Genomic DNA, 22699 nt, shown 5'->3' on the forward strand with positions numbered 1-22699 from the left:
TTTTTTGTCTGAACCTCAGCATGCAATCCTCTCAGGATCATGAGCCTTTTGCCAACATGTCCCCGGGTGAGGGTCCCTCTCACTGTACCATTCCCCCTGGGGTAGACGCCTTATTCTCGCAAGCTATTTCGCACGCTTTGGCCCCTCTTAGAGAGACTGTGGCTAAACCCACAGAACAGGTGTCCAAGGGTACGGGCATGTTTGGCGTGACGGGAGCGGAGGGTGATACTTCTACCCTTTCGGCTCCCAAGAACAGGCGCAAGCGCGAAGCAGGGCACCTGGATGATAACGATTTTTTATCACAATCCAAGAGAGCGCGCGCGCATACGCGTCTACCCTCCCGGGAGGGTCGATTGCCCGGAGTAATGGGTGACATGCTTCACCATTTATGGAACCCTGATTCTGGTTCACCTAAAGGCATCCTGGGTGGTTCAGACGACGATTCATCATCCTTGGATGATGATTCAGGTCGCCCTTGGCATCCTAATGCTACCCTGCCAGATCATTCTGATCCTGGGGATTCGGACTCAGATATGTTTGAACCGGAGGGTATCTACCATCCACGTTCCTCTGAGTGGCGTCCGGACCTCAAGGTGGCAGAGTATGTCGCCAGTAAAATTAGGCAACCTTTGGACAAGGAAGTGCGGGCTCGTTTACGGGCCGAATGCCCTCGCCCATCGTTATCTGATAAGGTTGCTCTTACTCCAGATATTGATCCAAAAATGTGTACCTTTTTTGCAAAATACATTAAGGATCTGTAGGAGGCTGGACTGGCTTATAGTGAGTACCAAGGGGTACTTGCACCTTGCACCAGGCCCAGTTATCCCTTATTAGTGTATAGGGTGTCTAGCAGCTTAGGCTGATAGATAATGGTAGCTTAGCAGAGCAGCTTAGGCTGAACTAGGAGACGTGTGAAGCTACTACAGTACCACTTAGTGTCATATGCACAATATCATAAGAAAACACAATACACAGTTATACTAAAAATAAAGGTACTTTATTTTTATGACAATATGCCAAAGTATCTTAGAGTGTACCCTCAGTGAGAGGATAGGAAATATACACAAGATATATATACACAATAGCAAAAATGTGCAGTATAGTCTTAGAAAACAGTGCAAACAATGTATAGTTACAATAGGATGCAATGGGGCAACATAGGGATAGGGGCAACACAAACCATATACTCCAAAAGTGGAATGCGAACCACGAATGGACCCCAAACCTATGTGACCTTGTAGAGGGTCGCTGGGACTATTAGAAAATAGTGAGAGTTAGAAAAATAACCCTCCCCAAGACCCTGAAAAGTGAGTGCAAAGTGCAGTAAAGTTCCCCTAAGGACAAAGTAGTCGTGTTAGAGGAATAATGCAGGAAAGACACAAACCAGCAATGCAACAACTGTGGATTTCCAATCTAGGGTACCTGTGGAACAAGGGGACCAAGTCCAAAAGTCACAAGCAAGTCGGAGATGGGCAGATGCCCAGGAAATGCCAGCTGCGGGTGCAAAGAAGCTTCGACTGGACAGAAGAAGCTGAGGTTTCTGCAGGAACGAAAAGGGCTAGAGACTTCCCCTTTGGTGGACGGATCCCTCTCGCCGTGGAGAGTCGTGCAGAAGTGTTTTCCCGCCGAAAGGACGCCAACAAGCCTTGCTAGGCGCAAATCGTGCGTTTGGCGTTTTTGGACGCTGCTGGGGCCCAGGAGGGACCAGGAGGTCGCAAATTGGACCTGAAGAGAGAGGGGACGTCGAGCAAGACAAAGAGCCCTCACTGAAGCAGGTAGCACCAGGAGAAGTGCCAGAAACAGTCACTACAAGGATGCGTGAAATGGTGCTCGCCGAAGTTGCACAAAGGAGTCCCACGTCGCCGGAGACCAACTTAGAAAGTCGTGCAATGCAGGTTAGAGTGCCGTGGACCCAGGCTTGGCTGTGCACAAAGGATTTCCGCCGGAAGTGCACAGGGGCCGGAGTAGCTGCAAAGTCGCGGTTCCCAGCAATGCAGCCCAGCGAGGTGAGGCAAGGACTTACCTCCACCAAACTTGGGCTGAAGAGTCCCTGGACTGTGGGGGTCACTTGGACAGAGTCGCTGGATTCGAGGGACCTCGCTCGTCGTGCTGAGAGGAGACCCAAGGGACCGGTGATGCAGCTTTTTGGTGCCTGCGGTTGCAGGGGGAAGATTCCGTCGACCCACGGAGATTTCTTCGGAGCTTCTGGTGCAGAGAGGAGGCAGGCTACCCCCACAGCATGCACAAGCAGGAAAACAGTCGAGAAGGCGGCAGGATCAGCGTTACAGAGTTGCAGTAGTCGTCTTTGCTACTATGTTGCAGGTTTGCAGGCTTCCAGCGCGGTCAGCGGTCGTTTCCTTATCAGAAGGTGAAGAGAGAGATGCAGAGGAACTCGGATGAGCTCTTGCATTCGTTATCTAAAGTTTCCCCAGAGACAGAGACCCTAAATAGCCAGAAAAGAGGGTTTGGCTACTTAGGAGAGAGGATAGGCTACTAACACCTGAAGGAGCCTATCAGCAGGAGTCTCTGACGTCACCTGGTGGCACTGGCCACTCAGAGCAGTCCAGTGTGCCAGCAGCACCTCTGTTTCCAAGATGGCAGAGGTCTGGAGCACACTGGAGGAGCTCTGGACACCTCCCAGGGGAGGTGCAGGTCAGGGGAGTGGTCACTCCCCTTTCCTTTGTCCAGTTTCGCGCCAGAGCAGGGGCTAAGGGGTCCCTGAACCGGTGTAGACTGGCTTATGCAGAATTGGGCACCTCTGTGCCCAACAAAGCATTTCCAGAGGCTGGGGGAGGCTACTCCTCCCCTGCCTTCACACCATTTTCCAAAGGGAGAGGGTGTCACACCCTCTCTCAGAGGAAGTTCTTTGTTCTGCCATCCTGGGCCAGGCCTGGCTGGACACCAGGAGGGCAGCTGCCTGTCTGAGGGGTTGGCAGCAGCAGCAGCTGCAGTGAAACCCCAGGAAGGGCAGTTTGGCAGTACCAGGGTCTGTGCTACAGACCACTGGGATCATGGGATTGTGCCAACTATGCCAGGATGGTATAGAGGGGGCAATTCCATGATCATAGACATGTTACATGGCCATATTCGGATTTACCATGGTGAAGCTACATATAGGTAGTGACCTATATGTAGTGCACGCGTGTAATGGTGTCCCCGCACTCACAAAGTTCAGGGAATTGGCTCTGAACAATGTGGGGGCACCTTGGCTAGTGCCAGGGTGCCCTCACACTAAGTAACTTTGCACCTAACCTTTACCAGGTAAAGGTTAGACATATAGGTGACTTATAAGTTACTTAAGTGCAGTGTAAAATGGCTGTGAAATAACGTGGACGTTATTTCACTCAGGCTGCAGTGGCAGGCCTGTGTAAGAATTGTCAGAGCTCCCTATGGGTGGCAAAAGAAATGCTGCAGCCCATAGGGATCTCCTGGAACCCCAATACCCTGGGTACCTCAGTACCATATACTAGGGAATTATAAGGGTGTTCCAGTAAGCCAATGTAAATTGGTAAAAATGGTCACTAGCCTGTCAGTGACAATTTGGAAAGAAATGAGAGAGCATAACCACTGAGGTTCTGATTAGCAGAGCCTCAGTGAGACAGTTAGTCACTACACAGGTAACACATTCAGGCACACTTATGAGCACTGGGGCCCTGGGTTACCAGGGTCCCAGTGACACATACAACTAAAACAACATATATACAGTGAAAAATGGGGGTAACATGCCAGGCAAGATGGTACTTTCCTACACAACCCCCCCCCCCCAAACGAAGGACAATAAGACTAGCCATGACCTGATGAGTCTTCATTGTCTAAGTGGAAATATCTGGAGAGTCCATCTGCATTGGAGTGGCTACTCCCAGGTCTATGTTCCACTGTATAGTCCATTCCCTGTAGGGATATGGACCACCTCAACAATTTAGGATTTTCACCTTTCATTTGTTTTAGCCAAAGTAGAGGTTTGTGGTCTGTCTGAACAATGAAGTGAGTGCCAAACAGGTATGGCCTCAACTTCTTCAGAGCCCAGACCACAGCAAAGGCCTCCCTCTCAATGGCAGACCAACGCTTTTCTCTAGGGGTCAACCTCCTACTAATAAAAGCAACAGGTTGATCCTGGCCCTCAGAATTAAGTTGTGATAGGACTGCCCCTACTCCTAATTCAGATGCATCAGTTTGGACATAGAATTTTTTAGAGTAACAAGGGCTTTTCAGGACAGGTGCAGAGCACATGGCCTGCTTCAGCTCCTCAAAAGCTTTCTGACAGTTTGCTGTCCATAATACCTTTTTAGGCATTTTCTTGGATGTGAGGTCATTAAGAGGGGCTGCAATGGAGCCATAGTTCTTAATGAACCTCCTGTAATACCCAGTGAGGCCTAGGAAGGCTCTCACCTGAGTCTGAGTGGTAGGGGGAACCCAATCAATAATAGTTTGGATTTTCCCCTGAAGTGGTGCAATCTGTTCCCCACCAACAAGGTGTCCCAGATAAACCACCTTACCCTGCCCTATCTGGCACTTTGAAGCCTTGATAGTGAGGCCTGCCTTTTGCAGGGCCTCCAAAACTTTCCATAGGTGGACCAGGTGATCATCCCAGCTGGAGCTAAAGACAGCTATATCGTCCAAATATGCTGCACTGAAAGCTTCCTTCCCTTGCAGGACTGTGTTCACCAACCTTTGAAAAGTGGCAGGTGCATTTTTCAAACCAAAAGGCATTACAGTAAACTGGTAATGTCCTCCAATGGTAGAAAATGCAGTCTTAGGTTTAGCATCTTCTGACAATTTGATCTGCCAATACCCTGCAGCCAAATCAAAAGTGCTTAGATACTTGGCAGATGCCAGTGTATCTATAAGCTCATCTGCCCTGGGTATAGGGTGAGCATCAGTTTTGGTTACCAAGTTGAGACCTCTATAGTCTACACAAAACCGCATTTCTTTCTTTCCATCTTTAGAATTGGGTTTTGGTACCAGTACCACAGGAGAAGCCCATGGACTGTCAGAGTGCTCAACCACTCCTAGTTCCAACATTTTCTGAACTTCTTGCTTTATGCAGTCCCTGACATTGTCAGGCTGCCTATAGATCTTACTTTTGACAGGTAAACTGTCTCCAGTATCTATAGTGTGCTCACACCAAGAAGTGGTGCCTGGCACATTAGAGAAGAGTTCTGAAAATTGTCCTAGGAGATTTATGCAATTGTCTTTTTGCTCAGCAGTAAGACAATCAGCCAAAACTACACCTTCCACAAGAGCATCTTGATCTGTGGAAGAGAAGAGATCAGGTAGAGGATCACTGTCTTCTTCCTGTCCCTCATCTGTTGCCATGAGCAGGGTGAGATCAGCCCTGTCATAGTAGGGTTTCAGGCGGTTGACATGGAGCACCCTAAGGGGACTCCTGGCAGTGCCTAAGTCAACCAAGTAGGTGACTTCACCCTTCTTTTCAACAATTGTGTGGGGTCCACTCCATTTATCTTGGAGTGCTCTTGGGGCCACAGGCTCCAAGACCCACACTTTCTGCCCTGGTTGGTACTGAACCAAAACAGCCTTCTGATCATGCCATTGCTTCTGGAGCTCTTGGCTGGCCTGAAGGTTTTTACTGGCCTTTTTCATGTACTCAGCCATCCTTGATCTGAGGCCAAGTACATAATCCACAATATCCTGCTTAGGAGCTTTTAAAGGTTGTTCCCAACCCTCCTTTACAAGTGTGAGTGGACCCCTAACAGGGTGTCCAAAGAGAAGTTCAAAGGGGCTGAAGCCCACTCCTTTCTGGGGTACCTCCCTGTAGGCAAAAAGGAGGCATGGTAGAAGGATATCCCATCTCCTGCGGAGTTTTTCAGGGAGACCCATAATCATGCCTTTGAGAGTTTTATTAAATCTCTCCACCAGTCCATTTGTTTGTGGATGATAGGGTGTTGTGAACTTGTACGTTACACCACACTCCTTCCACATGGCCTTTAAGTATGCAGACATGAAATTGCTTCCTCTGTCTGATACTACTTCCTTTGGGAAGCCCACCCTGGAAAATATTCCCAGGAGGGCCTTTGCCACTGCAGGTGCTGTAGTGGTCCTTAAAGGAATAGCTTCAGGATATCTTGTGGCATGGTCCACTACCACTAAGATAAACCTATTGCCTGAAGCAGTAGGAGGGTCAAGGGGGCCAACTATGTCAACCCCTACCCTTTCAAAGGGAACCCCAACCACAGGCAGTGGGATAAGGGGTGCCTTTGGGGTGCCACCTGTCTTGCCACTGGCTTGACAGGTTTCACAGGACTTACAAAATTCCTTTGTGTCCTCAGACATTCTAGGCCAATGAAACAGGGGAAAAAGCCTGTCCCAAGTTTTCATTTGTCCTAGATGCCCAGCTAGGGGAATTTCATGTGCCAGGGTTAGGAGGAACTTTCTGTACTCCTGAGGAATCACTAATCTCCTGGCAGCTCCAGGTTTAGGATCCCTATGCTCAGTGTACAAGAGGTTGTCCTCCCAGTAAACTCTGTGAGAGTCACTGACATCCCCATTAGCCTGTTTGACAGCTTGCTGTCTGAGACCCTCTAATGTGGGACAGGTTTGCTGTGCCACACTCAGCTCCTCCCTGGCAGGCCCCCCTTCACCCAAAAGCTCAGCAGTGTCTGCTTCCAGCTCCTCTGGTGTAGGTTCTGCACAGGGAGGGAATTTTTCTTCCTCAGAAGTAGAATCCACTGTAGAGGGAGGGATAGTAGGAAGTGGTTTGCTTCTACTAGCCCTAGCTTTAGGGAGCACTTGGTCCATTGTTCCAGGATCCAAGCTTCCCTGTCCTTTTTGCTTTTTGGCCTGAGCCCTTGTCAAAGCAAAAATATGCCCTGGGATGCCCAGCATTGCTGCATGGGCCTCCAACTCCACATCTGACCAAGCTGATGTCTCCAAATCATTCCCTAATAGACAGTCTACAGGTAAATCTGAAGCTACCACAACTTTCTTTGGACCAGTTACCCCCCCCCAGTTGAGATTTACAACAGCCATGGGGTGGCTTTGTGTTATGTTGTGAGCATCGGTTACTTGGTACTGGTGTCCAAGTATGTGTTGTTCAGGGTGCACCAGTTTCTCAATCACCATTGTGACACTGGCACCTGTGTCCCTGTAGGCCTGGACCTCAACACCATTTATTAGGGTTAGTTGCTTGTACTTCTCCAAGTTATGGGGGCAAGCAACCAAAGTGGCTAAATCAATAGCCCCTTCAGAGACTAAAGTAGCCTCTGTGGTCTCCCTAATCAGACCAACCCCAACTAAATTACCAAAAGTGAGCCCAGCTACTCCCTTGGATTGGCTATTAGTAGGTTTGCTCCCACCACCACTGCTATTAGTAGGGACACTAGGTGTAGCAGTAGGGGTTGTAGTGGTAGGAGCTGTGGTGCCTTTCTTTGGACAACTGGGATCTGTTGTCCAATGGCCTTTTATATTACATAAATAGCACCATGGTTTCTTTTCCTTGTTCTGATTAAAGGAGGATTTGGACCCACCACCCCCACCAGAGTGTTTTTGTGGGCCTGATGAAGACTCATTTTTAGATTTGTCCCCACCCTTGTCTGAAGACTTACCATCCTTCTTTTTGTTGCCATCTTTGTCACCCCCTGTATGAACTTTTCTGTTCACTCTTGTTCTGACCCATTTGTCTGCCTTCTTTCACAATTCTTGGGGAGAGGTCAGATCAGAGTCCACCAAGTACTGGTGCAACAAATCAGACACACAATTATTAAGAATATGCTCTCTCAGGATTAAGTTATACAGGCTGTCATAATCAGTAACTTTACTGCCATGTAACCACCCCTCCAAGGCCTTCACTGAATGGTCAATGAAATCAACCCAGTCTTGTGAAGACTCCTTTTTGGTCTCTCTGAACTTTATCCTGTACTGTTCAGTGGTTAAGCCATAACCATCCAGGAGTGCATTCTTAAGAACTTGGAAATTATTAGCATCATTTTCTTTCACAGTAAGGAGCCTATCCCTACCTTTTCCACTAAATGATAGCCATAGGATAGCAGCCCACTGCCTTTGAGGGACATCCTGTACAACACAGGCCCTCTCAAGTGCAGCAAACCACTTGTTAATGTCATCCCCCTCCTTATAAGGGGGAACTATCTTGTGCAGATTCCTGGAATCATGCTCTTTTGCAGGATGACTATGGGGAATACTGCTGCTGCCACCATGGGTATCTAAACCCAACTTCTGTCTTTCCTTCTCTAATTCAAAAGACTGTCTATCCAAATCCAGCTGTTGCTTTTTAAGCTTCAGTCTGGTTTGTTCCACCCTCAACTTATTGAGTTCCCTCTCTAACATTCTGTCATCAGGGTTGGTGGGAGGGACATTTCTAGAAACAGAGCTATGATGGGAATGAACAGAAGGAGACCTGTCCCTTACAGAAGGCACCCTAACAGCTTGGTTTACAGAAACATTACTACCAGTATGGTGAGAATAAATGCTTTTGCTATGATGTGAGACAACACTATTTATTTGGTGTGGCTCATCATCATTACCATCTATGCTAGATTGTCTAGTAATGGGCAGGCTAGGAAGTTTCTTTCCTGAATCTTTTCCTGGGGGAGTCCCTGAATCAGATTGAGAACTATTAGGTACTTTTTCAACAGATGGGGCACCTATGGCCTTATCCTGTTCTCTAAGCATGTTAAGTAACAGTTCCAAGGAAGGATTCTTCCCTACACTCAAACCTCTCTCTATACAGAGACTCCTTGCTCTTTTCCAGCTAAGGTTGTCATATGCAAGTTTGGACAGATCAACACTTTGGCCTGTGCCAGACATTTTTTAGAGAGAGTTAAAGTGATAGAAAAAGAGAAAAAAGTTTTCAGAACTTTTTGGAAAGACAGAAAAAACTTTTTAAACTTTTAAGAACTTTTTGAAAGTTTAGAGGTACTTTTCAGCACTTAGAAAAGAGTGAAAAGAGGAAATGCAAAACTTTTTGGCTATGTGTATATACACTGACCTTGTTTTGTATATTTTTCTCTTATGAAAAGTACAATGACAAGAGTGGTAAGTAGTCTCAAGCACTTATCCCACCACTGCACAACCAATGTAGGAGGCTGGACTGGCTTGTAGTGAGTACCAAGGGGTACTTGCACCTTGCACCAGGCCCAGTTATCCCTTATTAGTGTATAGGGTGTCTAGCAGCTTAGGCTGATAGATAATGGTAGCTTAGCAGAGCAGCTTAGGCTGAACTAGGAGACGTGTGAAGCTACTACAGTACCACTTAGTGTCATATGCACAATATCATAAGAAAACACAATACACAGTTATACTAAAAATAAAGGTACTTTATTTTTATGACAATATGCCAAAGTATCTTAGAGTGTACCCTCAGTGAGAGGATAGGAAATATACACAAGATATATATACACAATAGCAAAAATGTGCAGTATAGTCTTAGAAAACAGTGCAAACAATGTATAGTTACAATAGGATGCAATGGGGAAACATAGGGATAGGGGCAACACAAACCATATACTCCAAAAGTGGAATGCGAACCACGAATGGACCCCAAACCTATGTGACCTTGTAGAGGGTCGCTGGGACTATTAGAAAATAGTGAGAGTTAGAAAAATAACCCTCCCCAAGACCCTGAAAAGTGAGTGCAAAGTGCAGTAGAGTTCCCCTAAGGACAAAGTAGTCGTGTTAGAGGAATAATGCAGGAAAGACACAAACCAGCAATGCAACAACTGTGGATTTCCAATCTAGGGTACCTGTGGAACAAGGGGACCAAGTCCAAAAGTCACAAGCAAGTCGGAGATGGGCAGATGCCCAGGAAATGCCAGCTGCGGGTGCAAAGAAGCTTCGACTGGACAGAAGAAGCTGAGGTTTCTGCAGGAACGAAAAGGGCTAGAGACTTCCCCTTTGGTGGACGGATCCCTCTCGCCGTGGAGAGTCGTGCAGAAGTGTTTTCCCGCCGAAAGGACGCCAACAAGCCTTGCTAGGCGCAAATTGTGCGTTTGGCGTTTTTGGACACTGCTGGGGCCCAGGAGGGACCAGGAGGTCGCAAATTGGACCTGAAGAGAGAGGGGACGTCGAGCAAGACAAAGAGCCCTCACTGAAGCAGGTAGCACCCGGAGAAGTGCCAGAAACAGGCACTACGAGGATGCGTGAAACGGTGCTCGCCGAAGTTGCACAAAGGAGTCCCACGTCGCCGGAGACCAACTTAGAAAGTCGTGCAATGCAGGTTAGAGTGCCGTGGACCCAGGCTTGGCTGTGCACAAAGGATTTCCGCCGGAAGTGCACAGGGGCCGGAGTAGCTGCAAAGTCGCGGTTCCCAGCAATGCAGCCCAGCGAGGTGAGGCAAGGACTTACCTCCACCAAACTTGGGCTGAAGAGTCACTGGACTGTGGGGGTCACTTGGACAGAGTCGCTGGATTCGAGGGACCTCGCTCGTCGTGCTGAGAGGAGACCCAAGGGACCGGTGATGCAGCTTTTTGGTGCCTGCGGTTGCAGGGGGAAGATTCCGTCGACCCACGGGAGATTTCTTCGGAGCTTCTGGTGCAGAGAGGAGGCAGGCTACCCCCACAGCATGCACAAGCAGGAAAACAGTCGAGAAGGCGGCAGGATCAGCGTTACAGAGTTGCAGTAGTCGTCTTTGCTACTATGTTGCAGGTTTGCAGGCTTCCAGCGCGGTCAGCGGTCGTTTCCTTATCAGAAGGTGAAGAGAGAGATGCAGAGGAACTCGGATGAGCTCTTGCATTCGTTATCTAAAGTTTCCCCAGAGACAGAGACCCTAAATAGCCAGAAAAGAGGGTTTGGCTACTTAGGAGAGAGGATAGGCTACTAACACCTGAAGGAGCCTATCAGCAGGAGTCTCTGACGTCACCTGGTGGCACTGGCCACTCAGAGCAGTCCAGTGTGCCAGCAGCACCTCTGTTTCCAAGATGGCAGAGGTCTGGAGCACACTGGAGGAGCTCTGGACACCTCCCAGGGGAGGTGCAGGTCAGGGGAGTGGTCACTCCCCTTTCCTTTGTCCAGTTTCGCGCCAGAGCAGGGGCTAAGGGGTCCCTGAACCGGTGTAGACTGGCTTATGCAGAATTGGGCACCTCTGTGCCCAACAAAGCATTTCCAGAGGCTGGGGGAGGCTACTCCTCCCCTGCCTTCACACCATTTTCCAAAGGGAGAGGGTGTCACACCCTCTCTCAGAGGAAGTTCTTTGTTCTGCCATCCTGGGCCAGGCCTGGCTGGACCCCAGGAGGGCAGCTGCCTGTCTGAGGGGTTGGCAGCAGCAGCAGCTGCAGTGAAACCCCAGGAAGGGCAGTTTGGCAGTACCAGGGTCTGTGCTACAGACCACTGGGATCATGGGATTGTGCCAACTATGCCAGGATGGTATAGAGGGGGCAATTCCATGATCATAGACATGTTACATGGCCATATTCGGATTTACCATGGTGAAGCTACATATAGGTAGTGACCTATATGTAGTGCACGCGTGTAATGGTGTCCCCGCACTCACAAAGTTCAGGGAATTGGCTCTGAACAATGTGGGGGCACCTTGGCTAGTGCCAGGGTGCCCTCACACTAAGTAACTTTGCACCTAACCTTTACCAGGTAAAGGTTAGACATATAGGTGACTTAAGTGCAGTGTAAAATGGCTGTGAAATAACGTGGACGTTATTTCACTCAGGCTGCAGTGGCAGGCCTGTGTAAGAATTGTCAGAGCTCCCTAAGGGTGGCAAAAGAAATGCTGCAGCCCATAAGGATCTCCAATACCCTGGGTACCTCAGTACCATATACTAGGGAATTATAAGGGTGTTCCAGTAAGCCAATGTAAATTGGTAAAAATGGTCACTAGCCTGTCAGTGACAATTTGGAAAGAAATGAGAGAGCATAACCACTGAGGTTCTGATTAGCAGAGCCTCAGTGAGACAGTTAGTCACTACACAGGTAACACATTCAGGCACACTTATGAGCACTGGGGCCCTGGGTTACCAGGGTCCCAGTGACACATACAACTAAAACAACATATATACAGTGAAAAATGGGGGTAACATGCCAGGCAAGATGGTACTTTCCTACAGATCCCAAGAAAGGGATAGACCGCTCCTGGAAGGCATGCCAGGACAAGCTTCTGGATGTCTTGGGACCCCTCACACAGATCATTCAACTGGCAGAACGCGCCAAACATTCAAACACTCCCCTGCAAACAGACATTGTCGCAGGATGGGCTCAGAGAGCTGTCTGTCTTCTGGGCAATGCGAACTGTGCCATTTCGGTGGAACGGCGCAGATCTTTATTAATTAAAATCGATCCCAAATTGGGTGAACTTTCAAACTCGGAGGCAGGGGCTATTGCCCAAGGCAATTTATTTGGTGATCCTTTTGTTAAGGAGCTGGGTAAATTTGTTGCTACTTTTTCGGCTCTGGATAAAGCCCAGTCTTCCATTAAAAAGATTTTTCCCAGTAAGGTTTTTGGCGGGGCCGGACGAGGCAGGGGTCGCTCTTCCGGACGTCCTTACCAACAAGGCCCCGGTTCCTACCGAAACAACGGGTGGCGTGATGGCCGACAGGGAACGTTCTTCCCCAACAGAGGAAGGGGAAAAGGCAGAGCGTCCAGATCCGCACGTGGTGCAGCCAATGCCCCAGGAGGTCCCTCTGGTAAGCCTTATCCCTTTTTCCCCTCAAAATTTCGGAGGGAGATTGCGGAGTTTCAAGGACAACTGGAGACGTATTACATCAGACGCTTGGGTTTTACAGACGGTCTCAGGGTTTCAAATAGAATTCTGGGGCACCCCTATTCAGGTGAAACTGCCACCACCGATAGTGTTTTCTGCAGCAGACTGCAAACTCATAGATTTAGAGGTTCGGGACCTTCTGGACAAGGGAGCCATAGCCCTCTCTTCCCGGCACCCCAGGGGTTTTATAAGCAATATCTTCTTAGTAGAAAAGAAGGACAAGGGGTTTCGGCCCGTAATCAATCTTCGAGCATTCAACGAATGGGTTGTTTACAGGCATTTCAAGATGGAAGGTATTCATTTGCTCAGAGACCTCCTGTTACAAGGGGACTGGATGGTGCGCCTCGATCTCAAGGACGCTTACCTCACCGTCCCAATTTTTTCCCCTCATCGCAGATTCCTACAATTCGTCTGGAACAATCAGGTATTCGAATTCACCACTCTCCCGTTCGGCCTCTCGTCGGCCCGTGGTGCTTTACCAAACTCCTCAAACCAGTGGTGGAAACACTACGGTTGCAGGGCATACGGCTCATCATTTACCTGGACGACATCCTCTTATTGGATCAATCCAGATCTCAACTTTTGGCCAATCTGAACACAACTATTGCTCTTTTCCAGGATCTGGGGTTCGTAATCAATCAACAAAAATCGGAGCTCTCTCCGACCCAATCGTTAGTCTTCCTGGGTTTTCTCATAGATTCTCGTTCGGCATCCCTCAGTCTTCCGTCCACCAAGATATCCAAAATAAAGAAGGAACTGAGGAAGGTCCTTCAGCGAGACAGGATTTCCCTTCGCCAATTGGCCAGAGTAGTCGGTCTGCTTTCTTCCTCAATTCAGGCCATTTTTCCAGGCCCCCTACACTACAGAGCCCTTCAACGCCTGAAGGCTTTCCACCTTCGCCGAGGGGTGACTTATTCCGAGCTCATCTCCCTCTCTCAGGAAGCGAGAACGGAATTATTTTGGTGGCTGGACCACATGGAAGCATGGAATGGCAGAGCCATTTTTGGAGCAGCCCCGGATCTGGTGATTGAGTCAGATGCCAGTCGCCAAGGATGGGGGGCTCGATGCGGGGACATTTCGTTTGGGGGACGCTGGACTCCACAGGAGCTCACCATGCACATCAATTGTCTGGAACTCCTGGCAGGGTCGTTTGCGATAAAGTCCCTAACGCGAGACAAAGTCTCATGTGTGGTTCTTCTCAGGATGGACAATGTATCGGCTGTCCAGTACATAAACCGTCTAGGAGGGACGCGATCGAGAGCTCTAGCGGAACTAGCAAAGGACTTCTGGCATTTTTGTCTCCAACACCAAGGGGGTCATTCTGACCATGGCGGCCGGTGGCCGCCAGGGCCACCGACCACGGGAGCACCGCCAACAGCCTGGCGGTGCTCCCACGAGCATTCTGACCGCGGCGGTTCAGCCGCGGTCAGAAGCGGAAAGTCGGCGGTCTCCCGCCGACTTCCCGCTGCTCGGGGGAATCCTCCATGGCGGCGGAGCGTGCTCCGCCGCCATGGGGATTCTGACACCCCCTACCGCCATCCTGTTCCTGGCGGGTCTCCCGCCAGGAACAGGATGGCGGTAGGGGGTGCCGTGGGGCCCCTGGGGGCCCCTGCCCATGCCAATGGCATGGGCACTGCAGGGGCCCCCGTAAGAGGGCCCCACTGTGTATTTCAGTGTCTGCAATGCAGACACTGAAATACGCGACGGGTGCAAACTGCACCCGTCGCACCCCTGCAACTACGCCGGCTCAATTCTGAGCCGGCGTCCTCGTTTCAGGGGCATTTCCTCTGGGCCGGCGGGCGCTCTTTTGGAGAGCGCCCGCCGGCCCAGAGGAAATGTCTGAATGGCCGCCGCGGTCTTTTGACCGCGGTGCGGTCATTTGGCGGCTACCTCCAGGCGGGCTCAGAATGAGCCCCCAAGTCTCGGTCACGGCAGAGTATCTTCCGGGGGCCCAGAATGCTTTGGCGGACTGGAACTCCCGTTTTCTCACAGATTCCAGCGATTGGCAGTTAAACCGATCGGTCTTTCAGGCGATCATGACCCGTTGGGGTCCCTGCACAGTAGACCTCTTTGCGTCCAGGTGGAATGCTCACCTTCCCCAATACTTCAGCTGGCGCCCGGATCCGGGAGCTGCGGCAGTAGATGCGTTTCGCCAACATTGGGGGACTCTTCAGGGTTATGCTTTCCCACCGTTTCTTATGATCCCGCGAGTTGCAGCTCAGGTTCGCAGACAGGAGGCGACAATAGTTCTAATAACCCCCTGGTGGAGGTCTCAGGCTTGGTTTCCGACTCTTCTGGAGCTCTCTTGCGAGTGCCCACTGCGTCTTCCAAATTTTTCTGCACTCCTACGGGACCCGTCGGGATCTTATCACCCCCTGGTCCTTCAGGGTCATCTCTCTCTCATAGCTTGGAAGATTTCAGGCATCGTTGGCAAGACGGCCAACTTTCGCAGGAAGCTAGAAACTTCATTGCACAGGCCTGGGCCCCTGGGACATGCAAACGATACAGTTCTGCATGGCACAGATGGTCTCGTTGGTGTGTGGACAAACACTGTGATCCCATGGGGGCCAGTATTACAGATATCGCAAATTTCCTTGCAGAATTAGCGGAGTCTGGTCTTGCTTACTGTACGATTAATTATTTTCGCTCAGCTATATCTGCAGGTCACCCCCCTCTGAACAACCTTCCGGTTGGAGAACATCCATGGATCTGTAAACTCCTCAAAGGTATCAGACTTTCTAGACCTCCTCAAGCTAGATATACAAATATCTGGGATGTAAACATTGTCCTGCATCTTTTGTCCTCTTGGCGCGATAATCAGTATTTATCCAGGAAGGAGTTATCTGCCAAATTGGCCATGCTTTTATGCCTCATTTCATGTAAACGCGTATCAGATATCAGGGCCCTGGATGTATCAGCCCGTGTCTTTACTCCGGAAGGAGTCACGTTTACTATTTCTAGGAGAACGAAGAATAATACCAGGTCAGTAGCCTATCCTTCTTTTCCTGACTCCCCAAAATTATGCGTGGTTAGATGTCTCAAAGTCTATGAGGAAATCACCGCGAATCTTCGACCTCCAGGTGAGAACCAGTTATTAATCTCCATTAAAAGGCCGTTTAAGGCGGTTTCTTCTCCTTCCATTGCCAGATGGATTCGTTGGATCCTGTCTGAGGCAGGTATTGATATCCAAATTTTTGGCGCTCATTCTACACGGGGGGCCATGGCTTCGAAAGCCATACAGGTTGGGGGTAGATTGGAAGACATCATGCATGCCGCAGATTGGTCTTCGGAATCTACTTTTAAGAAGTTCTACTTTAAATCTATTCATGAGGCAGCCTCACTGGTGGTTGGTAAGCTTTGAACTTGCATAATCCTTGCCTCCGGTCCTGATATAGAATGCGAAATTTCCTAGCTATCGTGAAGGAAAGTTTCAATTCTATTAAGGACACGGAGGCGAGGATTATCCCACCCACATACTACTCTCGAGTCTTCTGCCCACCCGCACTCTTGTATCTTCATATTGAGGTGGTATATTTGCATGTATACCTTATTTATTTGTTTATTTATTTCCTTGTTCATCTATATAGTTCCTTTCAACGATGCTCATAGTCTCAGGCTTGTTGTTGTGATTCAGGTTATGACACATATGTATATATTCTGGTTTTGCTGGCATTGAAATGCGACATTATGTTGTCAGTTTCGGTCCTAATTTCCCCGTATATTATATTTTCTTAGGTTCCCAGACTACACCCAGTTAATTCGCACAAGATTTCCGCAGTGAAGTCGAGGAAGTGTGTCGCAGCTGAGGCTATTTATACCAACGTGAATGGTGGAACCTCATTGGATACTGGTTACCATGGCGGCGGCTTCACGGAACTTGTAGTTTTTCTGTTCATTTTGTGTTTAACTTTGAACTTGCTGATTAATAAAAAGTGAAGAAAGATATGCATAATCCTCGCCTCCGTGTCCTTAATAGAATTGAAACTTTCCTTCACGATAGCTAGGAAATTTCGCATTCCCTAGTATATGGTACTGAGGTACCCAGGGTATTGGGGTTCCAGGAGATCCCTATGGGCTGAGGCATTTCTTTTGCCACCCATAGGGAGCTCTGACAATTCTTACACAGGCCTGCCACTGCAGCCTGAGTGAAATAACGTCCACGTTATTTCACAGCCATTTTACACTGCACTTAAGTAACTTATAAGTCACCTATATGTCTAACCTTTACCTGGTAAAGGTTAGGTGCAAAGTTACTTAGTGTGAGGGCACCCTGGCACTAGCCAAGGTGCCCCCACATTGTTCAGAGCCAATTCCTGAACTTTGTGAGTGCGGGGACACCATTACACGCATGTACTACATATAGGTCACTACCTATATGTAGCTTCACAATGGTAACTCCGAATATGGCCATGTAACATGTCTATGATCATGGAATTGCCCCCTCTATGCCATCCTGGCATAGTTGGCACAATCCCATGATCCCAGTGGTCTGTAGCACAGACCCTGGTACTGCCAAACTGCCCTTCCTGGGGTTTCACTGCAGCTGCTGCTGCTGCCAACCCCTCAGACAGGCATCTGCCCTCCTGGGGTCCAGCCAGGCCTGGCCCAGGATGGCAGAACAAAGAACTTCCTCTGAGAGAGGGTGTTACACCCTCTCCCTTTGGAAAATGGTGTGAAGGCAGGGGAGGAGTAGCCTCCCCCAGCCTCTGGAAATGCTTTCTTGGGCACAGATGTGCCCAATTCTGGATAAGCCAGTCTACACCGGTTCAGGGGACCCCTTAGCCCTGCTCTGGCGCGAAACTGGACAAAGGAAAGGGGAGTGACCACTCCCCTGACCTGCACCTCCCCTGGGAGGTGTCCAGAGCTCCTCCAGTGTGCTCCAGACCTCTGCCATCTTGGAAACAGAGGTGCTGCTGGCACACTGGACTGCTCTGAGTGGCCAGTGCCACCAGGTGACGTCAGAGACTCCTCCTGATAGGCTCCTTCAGGTGTTGCTAGCCTATCCTCCCTCCTAGGTAGCCAAACCCTCTTTTCTGGCTATTTAGGGTCTCTGTCTCTGGGGAAACTTTAGATAACGAATGCAAGAGCTCAGCCGAGTTCCTCTGCATCTCTCTCTTCACCTTCTACCAAGGAATCGACTGCTGACCGCGCTGGAAGCCTGCAAAACTGCAACATAGTAGCAAAGACGACTACTGCAACTCTGTAACGCTGATCCTGCCGCCTTCTCGACTGTTTTCCTGGTGGTGCATGCTGTGGGGGTAGTCTGCCTCCTCTCTGCACTAGAAGCTCCGAAGAAATCTCCCGTGGGTCGACGGAATCTTCCCCCTGCAACCGCAGGCACCAAAAAGCTGCATTACCGGTCCCTTGGGTCTCCTCTCAGCACGACGAGCGAGGTCCCTCGAATCCAGCAACTCTGTCCAAGTTGCCCCCACAGTCCAGTGACTCTTCAGTCCAAGTCTGGTGGAGGTAAGTCCTTGCCTCACCTCGCTAGACTGCATTGCTGGGAACCGCGACTTTTGCAGCTACTCCGGCCCCTGTGCACTTCCGCCGGAAATCCTTTGTGCACAGCCAAGCCTGGGTCCACGGCACTCTAACCTGCATTGCACGACTTTCTAAGTTGGTCTCCGGCGACGTGGGACTCCTTTGTGTAACTTCGGGTGAGCACCGTTTCACACATCCTCGTAGTGCCTGTTTCTGGCACTTCTCCGGGTGCTACCTGCTGCTTAGAGGGCTCCTTGTCTTGCTCGACATCCCCTCTACCTCCTGGTCCAATTTGCGACCTCCTGGTCCCTCCTGGGCCACAGCAGCATCCAAAAACGCTAACCGCACGATTTGCAGCTAGCAAGGCTTGTTGGCGTTCTTTCGGCGGGAAAACACTTCTGCACGACTCTCCACGGCGAGAGGGATCCGTCCACCAAAGGGGAAGTCTCTAGCCCTTTTCGTTCCTGCAGAAACCTCAGCTTCTTCTGTCCAGTAGAAGCTTCTTTGCATCCACAGCTGGCATTTCCTGGGCATATGCCCATCTCCGACTTGCTTGTGACTTTTGGACTTGGTCCCCTTGTTCCACAGGTACCCTAGATTGGAAATCCACAGTTGTTGCATTGTTGGTTTGTGTCTTTCCTGCATTATTCCTCTAACACGACTTCTTTGTCCTTAGGGGAACTTTAGTGCACTTTGCACTCACTTTTCAGGGTCTTGGGGAGGGTTATTTTTCTAACTCTCACTATTTTCTAATAGTCCCAGCGACCCTCTACAAGGTCACATAGGTTTGGGGTCCATTCGTGGTTCGCATTCCACTTTTGGAGTATATGGTTTGTGTTGCCCCTATCCCTATGTTTCCCCATTGCATCCTATTGTAACTATACATTGTTTGCACTGTTTTCTAAGACTATACTGCATATTTTTGCTATTGTGTATATATATCTTGTGTATATTTCCTATCCTCTCACTGAGGGTACACTCTAAGATACTTTGGCATATTGTCATAAAAATAAAGTACCTTTATTTTTAGTATAACTGTGTATTGTGTTTTCTTATGATATTGTGCAAGTGACACTTGTGGTACTGTAGTAGCTTCACACGTCTCCTAGTTCAGCCCAAGCTGCTCTGCTAAGCTACCATTATCTATCAGCCTAAGCTGCTAGACACCCTATACACTAATAAGGGATAACTGGGCCTGGTGCAAGTACCCCTTGGTACTCACTACAAGCCAGTCCAGCCTCCTACACTGGTTTGCTAAAGGCATTTAGAGGACATTTAGAAAGCTTCCCTGGGAAAGCGTTCCACCCATTGGTTATCATTGGCTACGCGGTTTGTAACTCACATTTGCTTGGTTTCTATTTGCTAGCTGTATTTGTTTGCCCAGCTTCAGTATGCCCCTTCTGTAGGGCATCCCTTGTTTACCATATCCTTCTACCAGTGATTGAATCCTGTAAACAGGCCTTTAAATTTTCTTCCTATCTTGTCACATTTGCTGTGCTTTCAAAGACCAAGGTTAAATGACAGGCTCTGTCTTCCCATGGAGCTTGGTGTTTATCTTCTTTCTCTGGTTTCAACGTGAGATGATTTATTTGACACTTATGCTGGCTACTGGGCATGTGTTGGAGGAAGGATGTAGGATGCATTTTTTTTCTACCACACAACACAAATGTACGTAAATGAAATGTGCAGAAATGTAAGAATATAAATAAATATGGTGGAAACAAATAATTCAACAAGATCAAAATAATATCAAATACACTAGGTAATGACATTTCCACACACTAACATTTGTGCAATATATACTTTTATAGGTAAAACTGTATATCTGTGCAAGCATAATGGTCATTTCAATTGAAGATGTGTTATTTGTAATGGCAGTGAGCTACCCACCATGCATACTCCACTTCACGCCACTCCACGTCACTGCACTCTACTATGCACCACTCCATTCTACACCTTTCTACTCTACTCTGTACCACTCTACTCTGTACCACTCTACTCTATGCCAATGCACTCTATACCATTCCAGTCAGGGCCACTCCACTCTGCACCACTTCACTCTACTCCACAACACTGCACTCTCTGCCACTGTACTCTGCATTAATGCACTTTACTCTGTACTACTCAACTCCATGCCAATCCACTCTACACCACTCTTTTCTATTCTGTGCCACTCTGCTCAACACCACTCTACTCTATGCCCCTCTACTTTGCACCACTCTGCGTTATTCTACGCCACCGCATTCTATACCACTGCAATCTACACTTTACCACTCCACTCTATACCACTCTACTTTGCACCACTCTACACTAAGCCACTGCAATCTACGCTATTTTACTGTAACCAATGCACACTACACTAGTGCACGCCATGCGGATGCACTTTTAACCACTTTACTCAAAAACAATGTACTCTATGCCAATCTACTCGGCACCACAGCACTCCACTGCTTTCTGTCCCATTCTACTCTGCACCACTGCACTCAACTATACACCACTGTACTCTACGACCCTCTAATCTGCAACATTACACTCTCCTCCATTGAACTCTATGCCACTGTACTCTGACCCACTACACTCTATGCAGCTCTGATCTACTCTACATCACTACACTCTATGCCACTGTACTCTATACAAATCCACTCTATGCTATGCGACTCCAATCTACCCTGAGCCACTCTACATCACTATACTCTACTCGCCAACACCCTACTGTTTACCAATATGCTCTACCCTACACCACTCTATTCTACTCTGCACCACTGCACTCTGCGCCACTGCTCTCTACATAACTGGATTCTATGAACCTCTACTCTGCAAAACGACGCCACTGTATTGTACTCTGCACCACTGTACTCTACGCCAATGCACTCTATGCCACTCTACACCATTGCCCTTTACGACAACCTACTCTGCAACACTGCACTCTACTCTGTACCACTCAACTCTAGCCCAATTTACATCAATGCAATCTATGCCACTACATGCTACGCCATTCTATTCCGCATCACTGCACACTTCTCCACTGCACTCTACTCCACTCTACCGTGAATCACACCACTCTACCATGCACCACATCACCCTATGACAAAGCACTCTGAACCACTGCAATCGATGCTGTGCCATTCCACTCTATGCGCCTCTACATCAATGCACACTACATCATTTTAATCAAAACCAGTGCACTTTACACCACTGTACTCAAAACCATTCTACTCTGCACCACTGTACTCACTGTAGATCACTCTACGACACTTCCCTCTACATTACACTCCATGATACTCTACTCTGACTCTCTACTACATTAAACTCTACAATACTTTACTCCATTCTGTGACTCTCTACGCAACTCTCTCTGCATCACCTCATTCCACTTTACTCAACTCTATTCTGCGACACACTACTCCACTCTATGACACTTCAATCTATGATACTCTACTCCACTATACAACAATGTACTACACTCAGCGAGACTCTGTTCAACTCTCTACAACACTCCATGTTTCTTTACTCCATTCTACACCACTCCACTGTTTTTATGCATCTCCTCTCTATGACCCTATGCCATTCCACTCTGTTACACTACTCCATACTCTAAGCCACACCAATCGACGACAGTCTATGACACGCCATTCTCCTTTACGCAATTAACTTTTAGCCACCCTAGTGTACAACATAGCTAAAACACATTGGCAAAGCTAATAGGTCTTGCATAGGCAAAACCAATTGGCTTTGCCAATGCTTGTTTATAAGGTATGGAACTCTGAGGTGACTAGCATCGTTATCATGTATGCTGGGGGTACTTTATTCTATATAATACCTGCTCACACCATCAACTTTCCCAAAAACCACCTAAAACCTTAGTGTGTAGCTTCTGTCATTGTACGCTATTAAAATAGAGCTGAAGAAAAGCAACATTCCAGTTGTTGCTTTAAACCGCTGCATTAATAGTGCTCCGTTACCTGACCTGCCTTTCACCTTGTTGGCTAGCTCTGGCAGAAGGCATTGTGACGTCAGACCTCAACTGTAATAACCTTATAATACTCCAGATCTGATGTTGTTTATTTATAATCGGTGATTTGGTGTGTCACAAGTAGCTAGCCGATTATAAAGAAATTAATGACTGTCATTTATACAGGGATTACAGAATCTAACATATTTTATATAGCCTGTAACACCAAAAGCTTTGTCAGTGTAAATGCTCCCAGATTTGACTGAAGTTGAGCTGAGCTGCCCAAGATCACACAGAGTAGACGTATTATTAGAACTATGGTTTCAGAGCACAATTTACAATTGTTGTACCTGATCACTTTTTATATATCCAGTGCAGTTTCAATTTGCATGAGGCAAAGGGCATTATAGGTGTGGGGTACAGAGGGTTTGTTCTTCCTTTTTACACCCTACCTTTATTTGCTTGGTGCATGAAGATGCAAGGTTAATCAACATGCTTTTTTCACATTTGTTCTAGTTACACTGTGAATGTAAATAACAATAAACCACTTTTAAACTGCGACAGCATGACTTTCTTTCTTCCTATAC

The 22699-nt window shown here is 48.3% G+C and overlaps 1 protein-coding gene across 4 annotated transcripts in view; it reads right to left on the reverse strand.

The window, feature by feature from the left end:
* The window catches only part of ENTPD4 (ectonucleoside triphosphate diphosphohydrolase 4), a 187105-nt gene that overhangs the window by 163523 nt on the left and 883 nt on the right, over positions 1–22699 (reverse strand). The gene's annotated exons all lie outside the window — the stretch shown is intronic.

Source organism: Pleurodeles waltl, chromosome 11 (assembly GCF_031143425.1).
Source record: "Pleurodeles waltl isolate 20211129_DDA chromosome 11, aPleWal1.hap1.20221129, whole genome shotgun sequence".
NCBI classification, from domain to species: domain Eukaryota; kingdom Metazoa; phylum Chordata; class Amphibia; order Caudata; family Salamandridae; genus Pleurodeles; species Pleurodeles waltl.